Source organism: Chlorocebus sabaeus, chromosome 20 (assembly GCF_047675955.1).
Source record: "Chlorocebus sabaeus isolate Y175 chromosome 20, mChlSab1.0.hap1, whole genome shotgun sequence".
Taxonomy (NCBI): domain Eukaryota; kingdom Metazoa; phylum Chordata; class Mammalia; order Primates; family Cercopithecidae; genus Chlorocebus; species Chlorocebus sabaeus.
Genome location: NC_132923.1, coordinates 108,701,631 through 108,717,257, shown reverse-complemented (window position 1 = coordinate 108,717,257; position 15,627 = coordinate 108,701,631). Strand labels below are relative to the sequence as shown.

At 45.3% G+C, this 15,627-nt stretch overlaps 1 protein-coding gene across 9 annotated transcripts in view; it reads left to right on the top strand.

Annotated features, from left to right (window-relative positions):
- The first annotated feature begins 534 nt into the window (after positions 1–534).
- The window catches only part of PHACTR4 (phosphatase and actin regulator 4), a 132,712-nt gene continuing 117,619 nt past the window's right edge, over positions 535–15,627 (top strand). For 3 of the 9 annotated variants that reach the window (XM_073007624.1, XM_073007621.1, XM_073007622.1), the window contains exon 1: positions 537–731. The gene's annotated coding sequence lies outside the window, so the exon portion shown is untranslated. Of the gene's footprint in view, positions 732–10,081; positions 10,159–15,627 lie in introns of those variants that run through there. The other 6 variants (XM_073007618.1, XM_073007615.1, XM_073007613.1 and 3 more) reach the window with 5 other exon arrangements.

Genomic DNA, 15,627 nt, shown 5'->3' with positions numbered 1-15,627 from the left:
ATTTCGGAGGGTGATAGCCTAGCGGCTTGAAACTACTGAGACTTGGAGAGAAGTGATGGTGGTTTTCACTAGGTGATAGTAGTGAAGGATATCGAAATGAATTGAAATACTGGGGATGTAGAATGACTGGACTTAATGGCTTGAGGAAAGTGTCCAGAATGATTCCTGGGTTTCTTACAACACTGAGGGTAGATAACTTGCTTGTACGTTTTTTGCACTTCAAATTGGTCCTCAATAAATAGTTTTTCCTTTGGAGAGGTTATTATTGAAATTTGGCCAGTCAGGGACACAGTTTTCTCAAACAACACTCTTGTGTCAGTCCCCTTTTTGGGTACTGCCTGGAGCCCAGTATTGAACCCTGTCCTCCCAAGTCCAAAGACCTTTGCCTCCCACAGTAGCAGGAAAGGTGCCCAAGTTCTTTTACACACAAGGTGCGCACAGCGGCCAGCGCATGCCCAGAGAGGCTGTAAGGAAGACGACCGCCCGGAGAGAAAGGACGCACGCTTCCCGCCATTTTGTTCAGCTCGCCGCGCAACCGGCCCCTGCTGGGGACTACAAGTCCCGTGAGTCTCCGCGGCGGCACGTCCTACCCCTCACTGTCCAGCCTGCTCCCTTTTTCCCCCCCTCCCCGGGGGCCGAGGGCTCCGGCTGCTGCCTGGCGGCCAACGGGCCAGGTAGGATTTCCGGGAGAGGCTGCTGTGGAGGCTGAGGAGGCGGCGGCGGAGACCTGGGTGAGTTCAGCGAGCAAGGGAAAGTGAGCAGGACCTGCTCAGTATCAGGCTGCGGGCTCCTCTCAGGCTGCGGCCCCGTTCTTGGCTCTGCGAGAGGGTCCCGGTCCGGGCAGAAGGTAACGGCCCGGGTCGCCGTCGCTTCGGGCCAGGGCGGGGCGGGGCGGCTGCCTCCCTCCTCAGCCCTCCCACAACGGTCCAGCCCGGGCGTCTCCGCCTGCGGCAGGGCCCGCGCAGGCTCGCCCTCTCCGCCCCCGAGACTTGGCTGGGCCCTTTTGTCTGGGCTGCGTTGCGCCCCCTTTGTGCCGGTGCATGGAGTCTCCACCACGGGGGAGCCTGTTCCGCCGGTCCCCAACGGGGACTGCTCCCTGGGGATCCGGTTACAGTAACCGAATCGGGTCAAAGTACATTTTTCAAAACCGTCCTGCCTCAGACCTCCGCACCCCGGCTGGTTAGAGCGGGGGCTTCGGAGCCAGGCGGAGTTTCTGTAGAAACCTGGAGGTTATTATTTAACTTTTAAACATCAGCCCGGGCGGCTTCAGGGCACGAAACTCCAGCGTTTTTCTTGGTAGAGAGATGAGTTTAAGGAAAAGAAGTGACCCCCCTCTCTGCCACCCTTTACACCCCGGCTCCGGGAAACCGGGAAGGCATCGAATTTGCTGCGATGTCTGTGCAGCTCCCATCTGTGATCGCTGGACCAAAGAACCAGTGGTGAATGGTAGAATGGCAGTTCACGCACCTCCCAAATCTCGGAGGAGAGTGACTTACAGGGCATCACTGATTGCTTGCAAAAAAAAAAAAAAAAAACCTCTAGTGCTTCATTCAGACACTCAGCGAGGGCTCCCTCCAACCTCTTTCTTTTCTTTTTCTTTTTAAAACAAAAAGTGGAAGGAAAAAGTCCTTCAGTGGAAGGATTTGCTTTATAGAGGAACCAGAAACCCAGTGGCTTCTAGAAGTCACTTACTTTTTCGCTAAATTAAAGGAATGAATTTCGAGCGTGGTGGCACGCGCCTGTAATGCCAACTATTCTGGAGGCTGAGGCAGGAGAATCGCTTTAGGCCAGAAGTTCGCGACCAGCCTGGGCAACACAGCAAGAACCCCGTCTAAAACAAAACAAAACAAAAGGAATGAAGCCAGTTTAGGGGATGAGGTGTGGTAGATTCTTACCAGAAACCGCGGAATTGCGTGGATTGTGGATTTGATCAAATTTGGCTAGATAGTGGTAACTGTGTATGTCCTCCTGTTGGAAGACCGCATTGCTAGAATCAGCTTAAGGTAAAATTTGTTTGTTTGTTTCATTTAAGAGACAAGAGTCTTGCTTGGTTGCTGAAGCTTGAGTACAGTGGAGAGCTCCTAGTTCACTGCAGCCTCGAACTTCTTGGCTTAAGCCATCCTCCCACCCGAGGCTCCCAGATGTCTGGGAATAGAGGTGTGAGCCACTATGCTCGACTATTTAACTTATTTATATGTATTTATTTATTTTGAGACAGAGTGTCACTCTGTTACCCAGGCTGGAGTGCAATGGTGTGATCTTGGCTCACTGCAACCTTCACTTCCCAGATTGAAGTGATTCTCCTGCCTCAACCTCCTGAGCAGCTGGGATTACAGGTGTGCCAGCACGCCCAGCTAATTTTTGTATTTTTAGTAAAGACAAGGTTTCACTCTGTTGGCCAGGCTGGCCTTGAACTCCTAACCTCAGGTGATCCACCTGCCTCGGTCTCCCAAAGTGCTGGGATTACAAGCATGAGCCACCATGCCTGGCCAATTTTTATGTATTTATTTTTTGAAATAGGGTCTTGCTGGGTTTCCCAGGCTGGAATGCAGTGAGGTGAGCACTGCTCACTGCAGCCTGGACCTCCTCCTGGGCTCAAGCCTCAACCTCCAGAGTAGCTGGGTCAACAGACACAGGCCACCAGCCCAGCTAATTAAAAAATTTTTTAAAAAAATTTTTTAGTGATTGGGGTCCCACTCTGTTGCCCAGGCTCCTCTTGGACTCCTGGGCTCAAGTGATCCTCCCTCTTAAAGTGCTGGTATTAAACCTTAAGCTAAAGAATTCTATTTTTGTTTTTTGAGGTAGAGTCTTGCTCTGTTGCTCAGGCAGTGCAGTGGCATCATCTTGGCTCACTGCAACCTCTGCCTCCTGGTTTTAAGCAATTCTCCTGGCACAGCCTCCCGAGTAGCTGAGATTACAGGCATGTACCACCACGCCTGGCTAATTTTTTTTTTTTTTTTTTTTTTTTTTTTTAGTAGACATGGTGTTCTACCGTGTTGGCCAGGCTGGTCTCAAACTCCCGACCTCAAGTGATTCGCCTGCCTCCACCTCCCAAAGTGCTGGGATTACAGGTGTGAGCCACCATGCCCGGCCAATAAAAAATTCTAAAGAAGGTCACTGCAAATAACCCTTTTGAAAAATAGATTAATTCGTGTTTCAAGTCTCTGGGATGAGGATAGCCAGGAGGACTCCTTTACATGAATCAGGGAAGGTTAATGAAGTCAGATAGGTTAATTCCTGCCCTAGCCAAGTAGGCAAATAAAGCCTTTCACACTGTATTACTTTGTTTGATATCTCATAATGGAAATTACTTACTCTTGAGAATCCTAGATTGTATTAGTAATACTGTATAGGAATAATGCAGTTCTTCAATTTTTAATCCAGCAGTGAGTGAAGGTCTTCTGTGTTTTCCTGGCTATGGTTTGAAGAAGCAACCACAGAATTGCTCTAGTTTTAATAATAAACTGGCTGGGCGCAGTAGCCCACACCTGTAATCCCAGCACTTTGGGAGGCCGAGGCGGGTGGATCACCTGCGGTCAGGAGTTCGAGATCAGCCTGGCCAACATGGTGAAACCCTGTCTCTACTGAAAATACAAAAATTAGCCAGGTGTGGTGGTGGGCATCTGTAATCCCAGCTACTTGAGAGGCTGAGGCAGGAGAATCACTTGAACCTGGGAGGCGGAGGTGGTAGTGAGCCGAGATTGTGCCACTGCACTCCAGCCTGGGTGACAGAGCGAGACTCAGTCTCAAAAAAAAAAAAAAAAAAAAAAAAAACAAAAGAAACAGCAGTTGCTATTGACTGTTACTTAATTGTACAAACACGACAATTTTCTCAATATTATTTATTTTTATGATTATGATTATTTTTTGAGACAAGGTCTTGTTCTGTCCCCCAGGCTGGAGTACAATGCTATGATCGTGGCTCACTGTAGCCTCAACCTCCTGGGCTCAAGTGATCCTCCCACTTCAGCCTTCTGAGAAGCTGGGACTACAGGTGCTCACTACCACACTTGGCTAATTTTTTAATTTTTTTGTGAACCCAAGGTTTCCCTATGTTGCCCAGGCTGGTCTTGAACTCCTGGACTCAAGCAGTCCTCCTGCCTTAGCCTCCGAGAGTGCTGGGATTATAGGCGTGAGCCACTGTGTCTGGCTATATATTTATTTATTTATTTTGTTTGTTTTAAACATAAGTTTTCTTTCTTTTTTTTTTGAGACGGAGTTTCACTATTTTTGCCCAGGCTGGAGTTTAATGACACGATCGTGGCTCACTGCAACCTCTGCCTCCTGGGTTTAAGTGATTCTCCTGCCTCAGCCTCCTGAGTAGCTGGGATTACAGGAACGTGCCAACACGCCTGGCTAATTTTGTATTTTTAGTAGAGACGGAGTTTCTTTTTTTTTGTTTTTTGGTTTTTGGTTTTTTTTTGAGATGGAGTCTCGCTCTGTCACCTAGGCTGGAGTGCAGTGGCGCGATATCGGCTCACTGCAAGCTCCACCTCCTGGGTTCACACAATTCTCCTGCCTCAGCCTCCTGAGTAGCTGGGACTACAGGTGCCCGCCACCATGCCCGGCTAATTTTTTTCTGTATTTTAGTAGAGATGGGGTTTCACCACGTTTGCCAGGATGGTCTTGATCTCCTGATCTCATGATCCGCCTGTCTCGGCCTCCCAAAGTGCTGGGATTACAGGCGTGAGCCACCACGCCCGGCCAAGAAGAGGTTTTACCATGTTGGCCACGCTGGTCTTGAACTCCTGACCTCAGATGATCCGCCCACTTCGGCCTCCCAAAGTTCTGGGATTACAGGCATCAGCTATCGTGCCTGGCCCATAATTTTATTTTATAATTTTTATAGAGACAGGTCTCGCCATGTTGCCCAGCCTGGTCTCAAATTCCTTGACTTAGGTGATCCTCTCACCTCAGCCTCCCAAAGTGCTGGGATTACAGGCGTTAGTCACCATGCCCGGCCTCCCAGTATCATTTTTTAAACAAGTTAATATACATTGTGTCATTTACTCCTCACTACAGTTCTATGAGATGGTTGTTACTCTCATTTTACAACTGATAAAGCCTAGCCTCTAAAATGTTTAAGTGACTTGCTCAATGTTATAGTTAACCCAGGTAGGAAATATCAGAGTAAACCATACTTCAAGTCTAGTTCTCATTCAGTTACCTCACACTTACTACAGTTACTAATCTTACCAGCACCAACAGCTTTAATTTGCTAAAATCTAAATATTAGAGAAAATGGAAAATATTTTCCAGTTAAGGCAATCGATTTACAAGGAACTGGAATTTCTGGAACCATAAACAATGAGTCTTTCTCATAAATTATACTGAACATTGGTGCCATTACTTTGTCTTCTGATATGCTGTGATTACCTTGTGCCTAGGCAGAATGGCAGTTTTATGCAACGCTCAAAAAGTGATGAGTTACTGAGTTTTGCTTTCCCCTAATCTTTGCTATAAGGTTTATTAACTGTGTTGGAGAACATAAATACAATAGCTTTGGCTGCTAAAACTAACATTGAAGATAGAACTGAAATTAAGATACTGTACTTTTTTAGTCAGACCATTGGGACTCAAGAGAATGCTTTCTCTAGTTTCTGCTTTTAATAAAAACTTTTAATCAGTTTCAAACCTGCAGTTAAGTCTTGGATTTATGTTAGTACATGCCATGAATGTGACATCAGAAACAGAAACCTACTTCACCTCCCTTACTTATTAGGTAAAATGCATAACATGCCAATGGAATTGAGTCAATACAATTATGTAGTCTAGCCTTTCTAACTGGTAGAAGCCTGTTTGAAATCTTTTATTAGTGCATTATAATGGGAAATAACTTTTTTCCTTGTGCTTTTGCTGTTGGTTTACTTCATTTCCAAAACCATCTGTTCATTCAGTCAACAAATACGGAAAGCCTGTTATATTCTAGGCACTGTTGTAGACACTGAGGACAAAACAGTGAAAACAAGTGTTTTCCCTCTTGGGGTTTACCTGCGGATTAGGATTGGCTGGGAAGAGGAAGGAGTCTGACAGTAAATAAGCACTGAATAAATAAAATCCCCTCATATAATTGCAACCTTGAGCAACTCAGCCTCTTTGAGCTTTAGTTTTCTTGTCTTTAACATGGATGTAATTGATTCCTGCTCCTCCTATCTTGTGAATTGTTTTCAAGAGGGAGTAGAATAAGTATTTGGATACATTATATGCTTCAAATTCCCGTAGCAAGTTATTTTTACTACTATTAGAAGAAGAGGCCCATCATGGTGGCTCACGCCTGTGATCCCAGCACTTTGGGAGGCCAAAGCAAGCAGATCACTTGAGGCCAGGAGTTCAAGACAAGCCTGGCCAACATGGTGAAACCCCATCTCTACTAAAAATACAATTAGCTGGGGGTGGTGGCCCATGCTTGTAGTCCCAGTTACTTGGGAGGCTGAGGCATGAGACTTGCTTGATCCCAAGAGGCAGAGGTTTCAGTGAGCAGAGATTGTGCCACGGCACTCCAGCCTGGGTGACAGAGCAAGATTCCATTCCCCTACCACCCCTACACCCCCCCCCCAAATAAAGAAAAGAAAAGAAAACAAGGAGCATTGGAAGAAGATTATTTATAAAGAAAGAGAGAGGCTAGGCCTGGTGGCTCATGCGTGTAATTCCAGTGCTTCAGGAGGCTAAGGCAGGAGGATCACTTTATGTTTATGCCAGGAGTTTGAGACCAGCCTGGGCAACATAGCAAGACTTTGTCTCTACAAAAAAAAAATTTTTTTTTAATCAGCCAGGCATGGTAGTGGACATCTGTAGTCCCAGTTACTCAGGAGGCTGAGATAGGAGGATCACTTGAGCCCCACGGTTTGAGGCTGCAGTGAGCTATGATTGTGCCACCACACTACAGTCTGGGTGGCAGAGCTGGAGACCTTGTTTCAAAAAATAAGTAAATAAATAAAATAGGAAAGAGAGAAGGGAATGGATGGATTCTTTATTCTGAGGGAGCTCTAAATTCCCGTTGTAAAACTTTCACAGTCATTTCTTCACAGGGGCTACCATAACCAAATTATGTAGACCTTTTTCTATTCTCTTCTTTCTTTTTCTTTTTCTTTTTTTTCACTCCTGTGGTCCCAACTACTTGGGAGGCTGAGGCACAAGAATCACTTGAACCCAGGAGGTGGAGGTTGCAGTGAGCCAAGATTGTGCCACTGGACTCCAGCCTGGGTGACAGAGTGAGACTCTGTCTCAATTTTTTTTTTTTTTTGAGACAAGGTCCCACTCTGTCACCCAGGCTGGAGTCCAATGGCATGATCAGGGCTTACTGCAGCCTTGATCTCTCCCAGGCTCAAGTACTCCTCCCACCTTAGCCCCCTGAGTAGCCTGGACTACAGGCGTGCACCACCATGCCTGGTTAATTTTTTCTTTTTTTTTTCTTTTAGTAGAGACAAGGTCTCATTATGTTGCCCAGACCAGTCTTGAACTCCTGAGCTGCAGCAATCCGCCCACCTTGGCCTCCCAAAGTGCTGGGATTACAGGCGTGAGCCACTGCGCTGGGCCTATGTAGACCTTTAAACTCTTTTTTTGAAATGGAGTTTCACTCTTGTCATTCAGGCTGGAGTGACCCTGTGATCTCAGCTTATTGCAACCTCTGCCTCCCAAGTTCAAGCGATTCTCCAGCCTCAGCCTCCCGAGTAGCTGGGATTACAGGTGCCCACTACCATGCCCAGCTAATTTTTGTGTTTTTAGTAGAGACAGGGTTTCGCCATGTTGGCCAGGCTGGTCCCGAGGTCCCAAACTCCTGACCTCAGGTAATCCACCCACCTTGGCCTCCCATAGTGCTAGGATTACAGGCATGAACCATCACGCCCACCTTTTTTTTTTTTGGGATGGGAGTCTCACTCTATTGCCCAAGCTGGAGTGCAGTGGTGTGATCTCAGTACACTGCAACCTCTGCCTTTTGGGTTCAAGCGATTCTCTTGCCTCAGCCTCCTGAGTAGTTGGAATTACAGGCATGCACCACTATGCCCTGATAATTTTTTGTATTTTTAGTAGAGATGGGGTTTCACCATGTTGGCCAGGCTAGTTTTGAACTCCTGACCTCAAGTGATCCACCCGCCTTGGCCTCCCAAAGTGCTAGGATCACAGGCGTGAGCCACCACACCCAGCCCATCAAAGCCTTTTAAAATGATCTGTAGGCTGGGCATGGTGGCTCTGGCCTGTAATCCTAGAATCGTTTGACGCCACAAGGTGGAGTTCAAGACTAGTCTGACCAACATGGTAGAACCTTGTCTCTACAAAAAGTACACAAAGGTTAGCTCAGCATAGTGGCACACTCCTATAGTCCCAGCTACTCTGGAGGCTGAGATGGGAGGATTGCCTGAGCCTGGAAGGTTGAGGCTGCAGTGAGCCATCATTGCGCCACTGCACTCCAGCCCAGGTAGACAAAGTGAAAGCCCATCTCAAAAAAAAAAACAACATTGCTTACTCTCTTGAAGGTAGATGAGAGGGTTTAGAGAAGGTATTTATTTACTTGTTAAAAATTTTTGACCGGAGGCGGTGGCTCACACCAGTAATCCCAACACTTTGGGAGGCCGAGGCAGGCAGATCACAAGGTCAGGAGATGGAGACCATCCTGGCTAACACGGTGAAACCCTGTCTCTACTAAAAATACAAAAAATTAGCCGGGTGTGGTGGTGGGCGCCTGTAGTCCCAGCTACACAGGAGGCTGAGGCAGGAGAATGGCGTGAACCCGGGAGGCGGAGCTTTCTGTGAACCGAGATTGCGCCACTGCACTCCAGCCTGGGCGACAGAGCGAGACTCCGTCTCAAAAAAATAAAAAATAAAAAAATTAGCCAGGCATGGTGGCGGGCGCCTGTAGTGTCAGCTGGTTGGGAAGCTGAGGCAGGAGAATGGCGTGAACCCGGGAGGCGGAGCTTGCAGTGAGCTGAGATCGCACCACTGCACTCCAGCCTGGGCGACAAAGCGAAGACTCTGTCTCAAAAAAAAAAAAAAAAATTTGGCCAGGCACAGTGGCTCACACCTGTATTCCCAGCACTTTGGGAGGCTGAGGCGGGTGGATCACCTGAGGTCAGGAGTTCAAGACCAGCCTGGCCAACGTGGTGAAACCCCGTCTCTACTAAAAAAAAAAAAAAAAAAAAAAAAGCCTGGTGTGGTGGCCCGCACCTATAGTCCCAGCTACCCCAGGAGGCTGAGGTGGTGCAAGGATCACCTACCTGAACCTGAGGAGGTAGGGGTTGCAGTGAGCTGCGGTTGCACAACTGCACTCCAGCCTGGGTGAGAGAGTGAGACTTCATCTCAAAAAAAAATTTTTTTTTTTTTACCATTTTTTTGTCTTCGTTCCTTCCGTCCTTCCTTCCTTTCTTTCTCCCTCCACACCCCCTCCCTTTTTTTTTAACAACCCAAGGGCACAAGGGGAAAAAATAGAGAAAGTATTTAGAATGTTTTGTTTTGTTTTGATTTTAAGGATGGGAGAGGTTTGACATGTTTGAAGTGAAAGGGAAAGCAGCCAGCAGAGAGGCAGATATTGGAGATCTGCACAGAGAAAATGTAGATAATGAAGAAGCCTTAGGAGGAAATAGAATGAAAAGCTTATAAAGCAGTCAACTTTGAAGAGGAACATGAACAAATAAAGGGTGAGAGAAGATATATTTGGAAGTGGTGACATGGAAGGTGAAATAAGAGTAGTTGTTACCAGTTGATTATTCTATTACCCAGGCACTGATCTAGGTTGGTTTATTTTCATTTTTATTTATGTATGTATTTATTTTTTTAAGACAGTCTTGCTCTGTTGCCCAGGCTGGAGTACAGTGGCACAGTCATGGCTCACTGCAGCCTCAACCCCTCAGGGCTCAAGCAATCTTCCCATCTCAGCCTGCTGAGTAGCTGAGACTACAGGCACACCGCCACGCCTGGCTAATTTTTGTGGTTTTTGTAGAGACGGGATTTTGCCACATTGCCTAGGCTGGTCTTGAACTCCTAGGCTTAAGCGATCTTCCTGGCTGGGCCTCCCAAAGTGCTTGAATTACATGCATGAGCCACCATGGCCAGCCTGTAATTTCTTTCTTTCTTTTTTTTGAAACAGAGTCTCAGTCTGTCACCCAGGCTGGAGTGCAGTGGTGCGACCACAGCTCACTGCAACCTCTACCTCCCCAGACTCAGGTAGGTGATCCTTCCACCTCAGCCTCCCGGGTAGCTGGGACTATAGGTGCGGGCCACCAAGCCAGGCTAATTTTTAAAAATTTTTGTAAAGATGGGATTTCACCATGTTGCCTAGGCTGGTCTTGAACTCCTGGTCTCAAGTGATCCATCCACCTTGGCCTCCCAGAGTGCTAGGATTACAAAGGTGTGAGCCCCTGTGACTGGCCCTGGCCTGTAATTTCTTATATTTCATAATTGTAAAATTATTTGTCCATAAGTGGATGAAATATTGTATTCTCAACTTGTGTTTCTATTATCAACTTTTTTTTAACTTTTGGACAAACTAATTTAGATGTGTGGGATAAAAATGTTATTCTGTGTTTTTTTTAATTTAACTTTTATGTTCAGAGAGATATGTGCAAGGTTTGGTGTATAGGTAAATTTGTATCATGGAGGTTTGTTGTGCAGATTATTTTAGCACCCAGGTATTAAGCCTAGTGCCCATTAGTTATTTGTCCAGATCCTCTCCCTGCTCCCATCCTCCACTCTCTGATAGGCACCAGTGAGTGTTGTTCCCCTCTGTGTCCATGTGTTCTCATCATGCAATATTTGGAACATGTGATATTTGTTTTTCTGTTTCTCCATTATTTTGCTAAAGATAATGGCTTCCAGCTCCACCTATGTTCCTGCAAAGGACATGATCTTGTTGGATTTTATGGCAGCATAGTATTGCATGGTGTATATGTACCACATTTTCTTTATCTAGTCTACTTTTGATGGACATTTAGGTTGATTCCATGTCTTTGCTGTTGTGAATAGTGCTGCAGTGAACATATGTGTGCATATGTCTTTATAATAGAATGATTTATATTCTTTTGGGTATATAACCAGTAATGGGGGGATTTCTGGGTTGAATGGTATTTTTGTTTTAAGTCTTTGAGGAATTGCCACACTGTCTCCCACAATAGTTGAACTAATTTATACTCCCACCAACAATGTATAAGCATTGCTTTTTCTCCACAACCTCGCCGGCATCTATTATTTTTTGACTTTTTTTTTTTTTTCTGAGATGGAGTCTTGCTGTGTCACCCAAGCTGGAGTGCAGTGGTGCGATCTTGGCTCACTACAGCCTCCGCCTCTGCCTCCCGGGTTCAGGCAGTTCTCCTCTCAGCCTTTCGAGTAGCTGGGATTACAGGCCCACACCACCAAGCCCAGCTAATTTTTGTATTTTTGTAGAGACAGGGTTTCACCATGTTGGCCAGTCTGGTCTCGAAATCCTGACCTCGTGATCTGCCCGCCTCGGCCTCCGAAAGTGCTGAGATTACAGCTGTAAGCCACTGAGCCTGGCCTATTTTTTTTTTTTTTTTGAGACGGAGTCTCGCTTTGTTGCCCAGGCTGGAGTGCAGTGGTGCGATCTCAGCTCACTGCAACCTCCGCCTCCCAGATTCAAGCGATTCTCCTGCCTCAGCCTCCCGAGTAGTTGGGACTACAGGCGCATGCCACCACGCCTGGCTAATTCTTTGTGTTTTTAGTAGAGATGGAGTTAAACCATGTTAGCCAGGATGGTCTCAATCTCCTGACCTCGTGATCCACCCGCCTCAGCCTCCCAAAATGCTGGGATTACAGGCATGAGCCACCGCACCTGGCCTGGCCTATTTTTTGACTTTTTAATACTAGTTATCCTGACTGGCATAAGATGGTATCTCATTGTGGTTTCGATTTACATTTCTCTAATGGTCAGTGATGTTGAGCTTTTTTCATATGATTGTTGGCTGTATGTATGTCTTCTTTTGAAAAGTGTTAGTTCATGTCCATTCCCATTTTTTTCTTTTTGAGACAGAGTCTTGCTCTGTTGCCCAGGTTGGAGTGCAGTGGCACAGTCTTGGCTCACTGAAACTTCTGCTTCCCAGCTTCAAATGATTCTTATGCTTCAGTCTCCCAAGTAGCTGGGATGACCACACCACCACGCCTGGCTAATTTTTGTATTTTTAGTAGAAATGAGGTTTCACTATGTTGGCCAGGCTGGTCTCGAATTCCTGGCCTCAAGTGATCCACCTGCCTCGGCCTCCCAAAGTGTTGGGATTACAGGTGTGAGCCACTGCCCCCAGCCCTTTGCCTACTCTTTAATGGGGTTGCTTGGTTTTCTTCTTACAAATTTAAGTTCCTTATAGATGCTGGATATTAGACCTTTGTCAGATGCATAGTTTGCAAGAATTTTCTCCCATTCTGTAGGTTGTCTGTTCACCCTGTTGGTAGTTTCCTTTGCTGTGCAGGAGCTCTTCAATTAGATCCCATTTATCAGTTTTTGCTTTTGTAATAATTGCTTTTGGTGTCTCTGTCATGAAATTTTTACCTATTTTTATGTCCAGAATGGTATTGCCTAGGTTATCTTCCAGGGTTTTTGTAGTTTTGGGTTGGACATTTAAGTCTGTAATCTGTCTTACGTTAATTTTTGTGTATAGAGTAATGAACGGATCCATTTTCAATCTTCTGCATATGGCTAACCAGTTATCCCAACACTGCTTATTTATTTATTATTTATTTATTTATTTTTAGACAGAGTCTTGTTCTGTCACCCAGGCTGGAGTGCAGTGGCATGATCTCGGCTCACTGCAACCTCTGCCTCCTGGGTTGAAGTAATTCTCCTGACTCAGCCTACTGAGTAGCCGGGACTACAGGCACCTGCCACCATGTCTGGCTAATTTTTGTATTTTTAGTAGAGACAGGGTTTCACCATGTTGGTCAGGCTGGTCTCGAACTCCTGATCTCAAGCGATCCACCCGCGTTGACTTCCCAAAGTGTTGGGATTACAGGCATGAGCCACTGCGCCTGGCCTCCTGCACCATTTATTGAATGGGGAATTCCTCATTGCCTATTTTTGTCTGGTTTATCAAAGATCAGATACTTGTAGGTGTGTGGCCTTTATTTCTGAGTTCTCTATTCTGTTCCATTGGTCTGTGTGTCTTTTTTTGTACCAGTACCATGCTGTATTGGTTACTATAGCCCTGTGATATAGTTTGATGTTGGAGAGCATGATGCCTCCAGCTTTGTTCTTTTTGCTTAGGATTTCCTTGGCTCTTTGGGCTCCTTTTTGGTTCCATATGAATTTCAAAACAATTTTTTTTTCTAGTTTTGTGAAGAATGTCAGTAGTACTTTAATAGTAATAGGATGGAATCTATACATTTCTTTGGGCAGCATGGTCATTTTAACAATATTGATTCTTCCTATCCATAGGCATGGGATGTTTTTCCGTTCGTTTGTGTCATCTCTGATTTCTTTGAGCAGTGTTTCGTAGTTCTCTTTGTAGACATCTTTCACCTCACTGGTTAGCTATATTCCTAGGTATTTGTGTGTGTGTGTGAATGGGATTGTGTTCCTGATTTGGTGCTCAGCTTGACCATTGTTGATGTATAGGAATGTTAGTGATTTTTCACATTGATTTTATATCCTGAGATTTTGCTGAAGTTGTTTATCAGCTTAAGGAGCTTTTGTGCTGAGCCCATGGGGTTTTCTGGATATAGGATCATGTTGTTTACAAACAAAGATATTTTGACTTCCTCTCTTCCTATTTAGATGCCCTTAAATACCTACTTTATTGAATTTTTAACATGAAGCAGTATTGAATTTTATCAAAAGCCTTTTCTGCATCTGTTGAGATAATCATGTGGTTTTTGTCTTTAGTTCTGTTTATGTGATGAATCATATTTACACATTTGCGTATGTTGAACCAACCTTGCATCCCAGGTCTAAAGCCTACTTGATCGTGGTGGGTAAGCTTTTTGATGTGTTGCTGGATTTGATTTGCCAGTATTTTGTTGAGGATTTTTGCATCGATATTCATCAAGAATATTGACCTGAAGTTTTCTTTTTTTGTTGTTCTCTGCCAAGTTTTGGTATCAGGATGATGCTGGCCTCATAGAATGAGTTAGGAAGGAGTCCCTCCTCTTCATTCTTTTGGAATAGTTTCAGCAGGATTGGTACCAGCTCTTCTTGGTACATCTGTTAGAATTCAGCTGTGAATCCATCTGGTCCTGGGCTCTTTTTGGCTGATAGGCTGTTTATTACCGACTCAGTTGCAGAGCTCGTTACTGGTCTGTTCGGGGATTCAGTTTCTTCCTGGTTCATTCTTGGGAGGGTGTGTGTGTCTAGGAATTATCCGTTTTTTCTAGATTTTCTAGTTTATGTACATAGGGGTGTTCATAATATTATCGGATGGGTATTTGTATTTCTGTGGGGTCAGCAGTAATAGCCCCTTGTCATTTCTGATTGTGATTATTTGAATCTTCTCTCTTTTCATCTTTATTAGTCTAGCTAGCAGTCTATTGTATTACTTTTTTCAAAGAACCAACTCCACCAGGCACAAGGGCTCATGCCTGTAATCCCAGCACTTTGGGAGGCCAAGGTGGGTGGATCATTTGAGGCAAGGAGTTTCAGACCAGCCTGGCCAACACAGCGAAACCCCATCTCTACTAAGAATACAGTTAGCCCGGCATGGTGGTCCATACCTGTAATCCTAGCTACTTGGGAGCCTGAGGCATGAGACTCGCTTCAACCTGGGAGGTGGAGGTTGCAATGAGCCAAGATTGCACCACTGTGCTCCAGCCTGGACAACAGAGTGAGACCATATCTCAAAAAATAATAATAAATAAATAAATAAAATAAAACACAAAAAACCCAAATCCGTCCTGGATTTGTTGATCTTCTGAATGAGTTTTCAGTGTCTCAGTCTCCTTCAGTTCAGCTGTGAGAAGAATGTATATTCTGTTTTTTGTTTGTTTGTTTTTTTGAGACAGAGTCTTGCTGTGTCACCCAGGCTGGAGTGCAGTGGTGTGATCTCAGCTCACTGCAGCCTCCACCTCCCAGATTCAAACAATTCTCCTGCCTCAGCCTCCCGAGTAGCTGGGACTACAGGCATGTGCCACCAATCTTGGCAAATTTTTGGACTTTTAGTAGAGACAGGGTTTCACCATGTTGGTCAGGTTGGTCTCGAACTCCTGACTTCAGGTGATCCACCTGCCTCGGCCTCCCAAAGTGCTGGGATTACAGATGTGAGCCATCATGCCTGACCAATTCTGTTGTTTTTGGATGGAGGGTTCTGTAGGTGTCTTATCAGGTCCCTTTGACCCAGTGCTAAGTTTGAATCCCGAATATCTTTGTTAATTTTCTGTCTTGATGATCTAATATTGTCAGTGGGGTGTTAAAGACTCTCACTGTTATTTTGTGGGAGTCTAGGTCTCTTTGAAGGTCTCTAAGAACTTGCTTTATGAATCTGGGTGCTCCTATGTTGGGTATATATATGTGGTGGTGTGAGTCACCATGCCCGGCCTTGTGTTTTTTTAAATAATGTTATCCAATTATTTTCAGTAGCAATTGCTTTGTGAGGGCATTTTGAACCTTGTAAGACACCAAATTACGAAGTGTTTTTATTAGTCTTGTGATACTGGTGTCCACTTAGGTCATTAGATACTTAAAATCTTCACTTTATATAG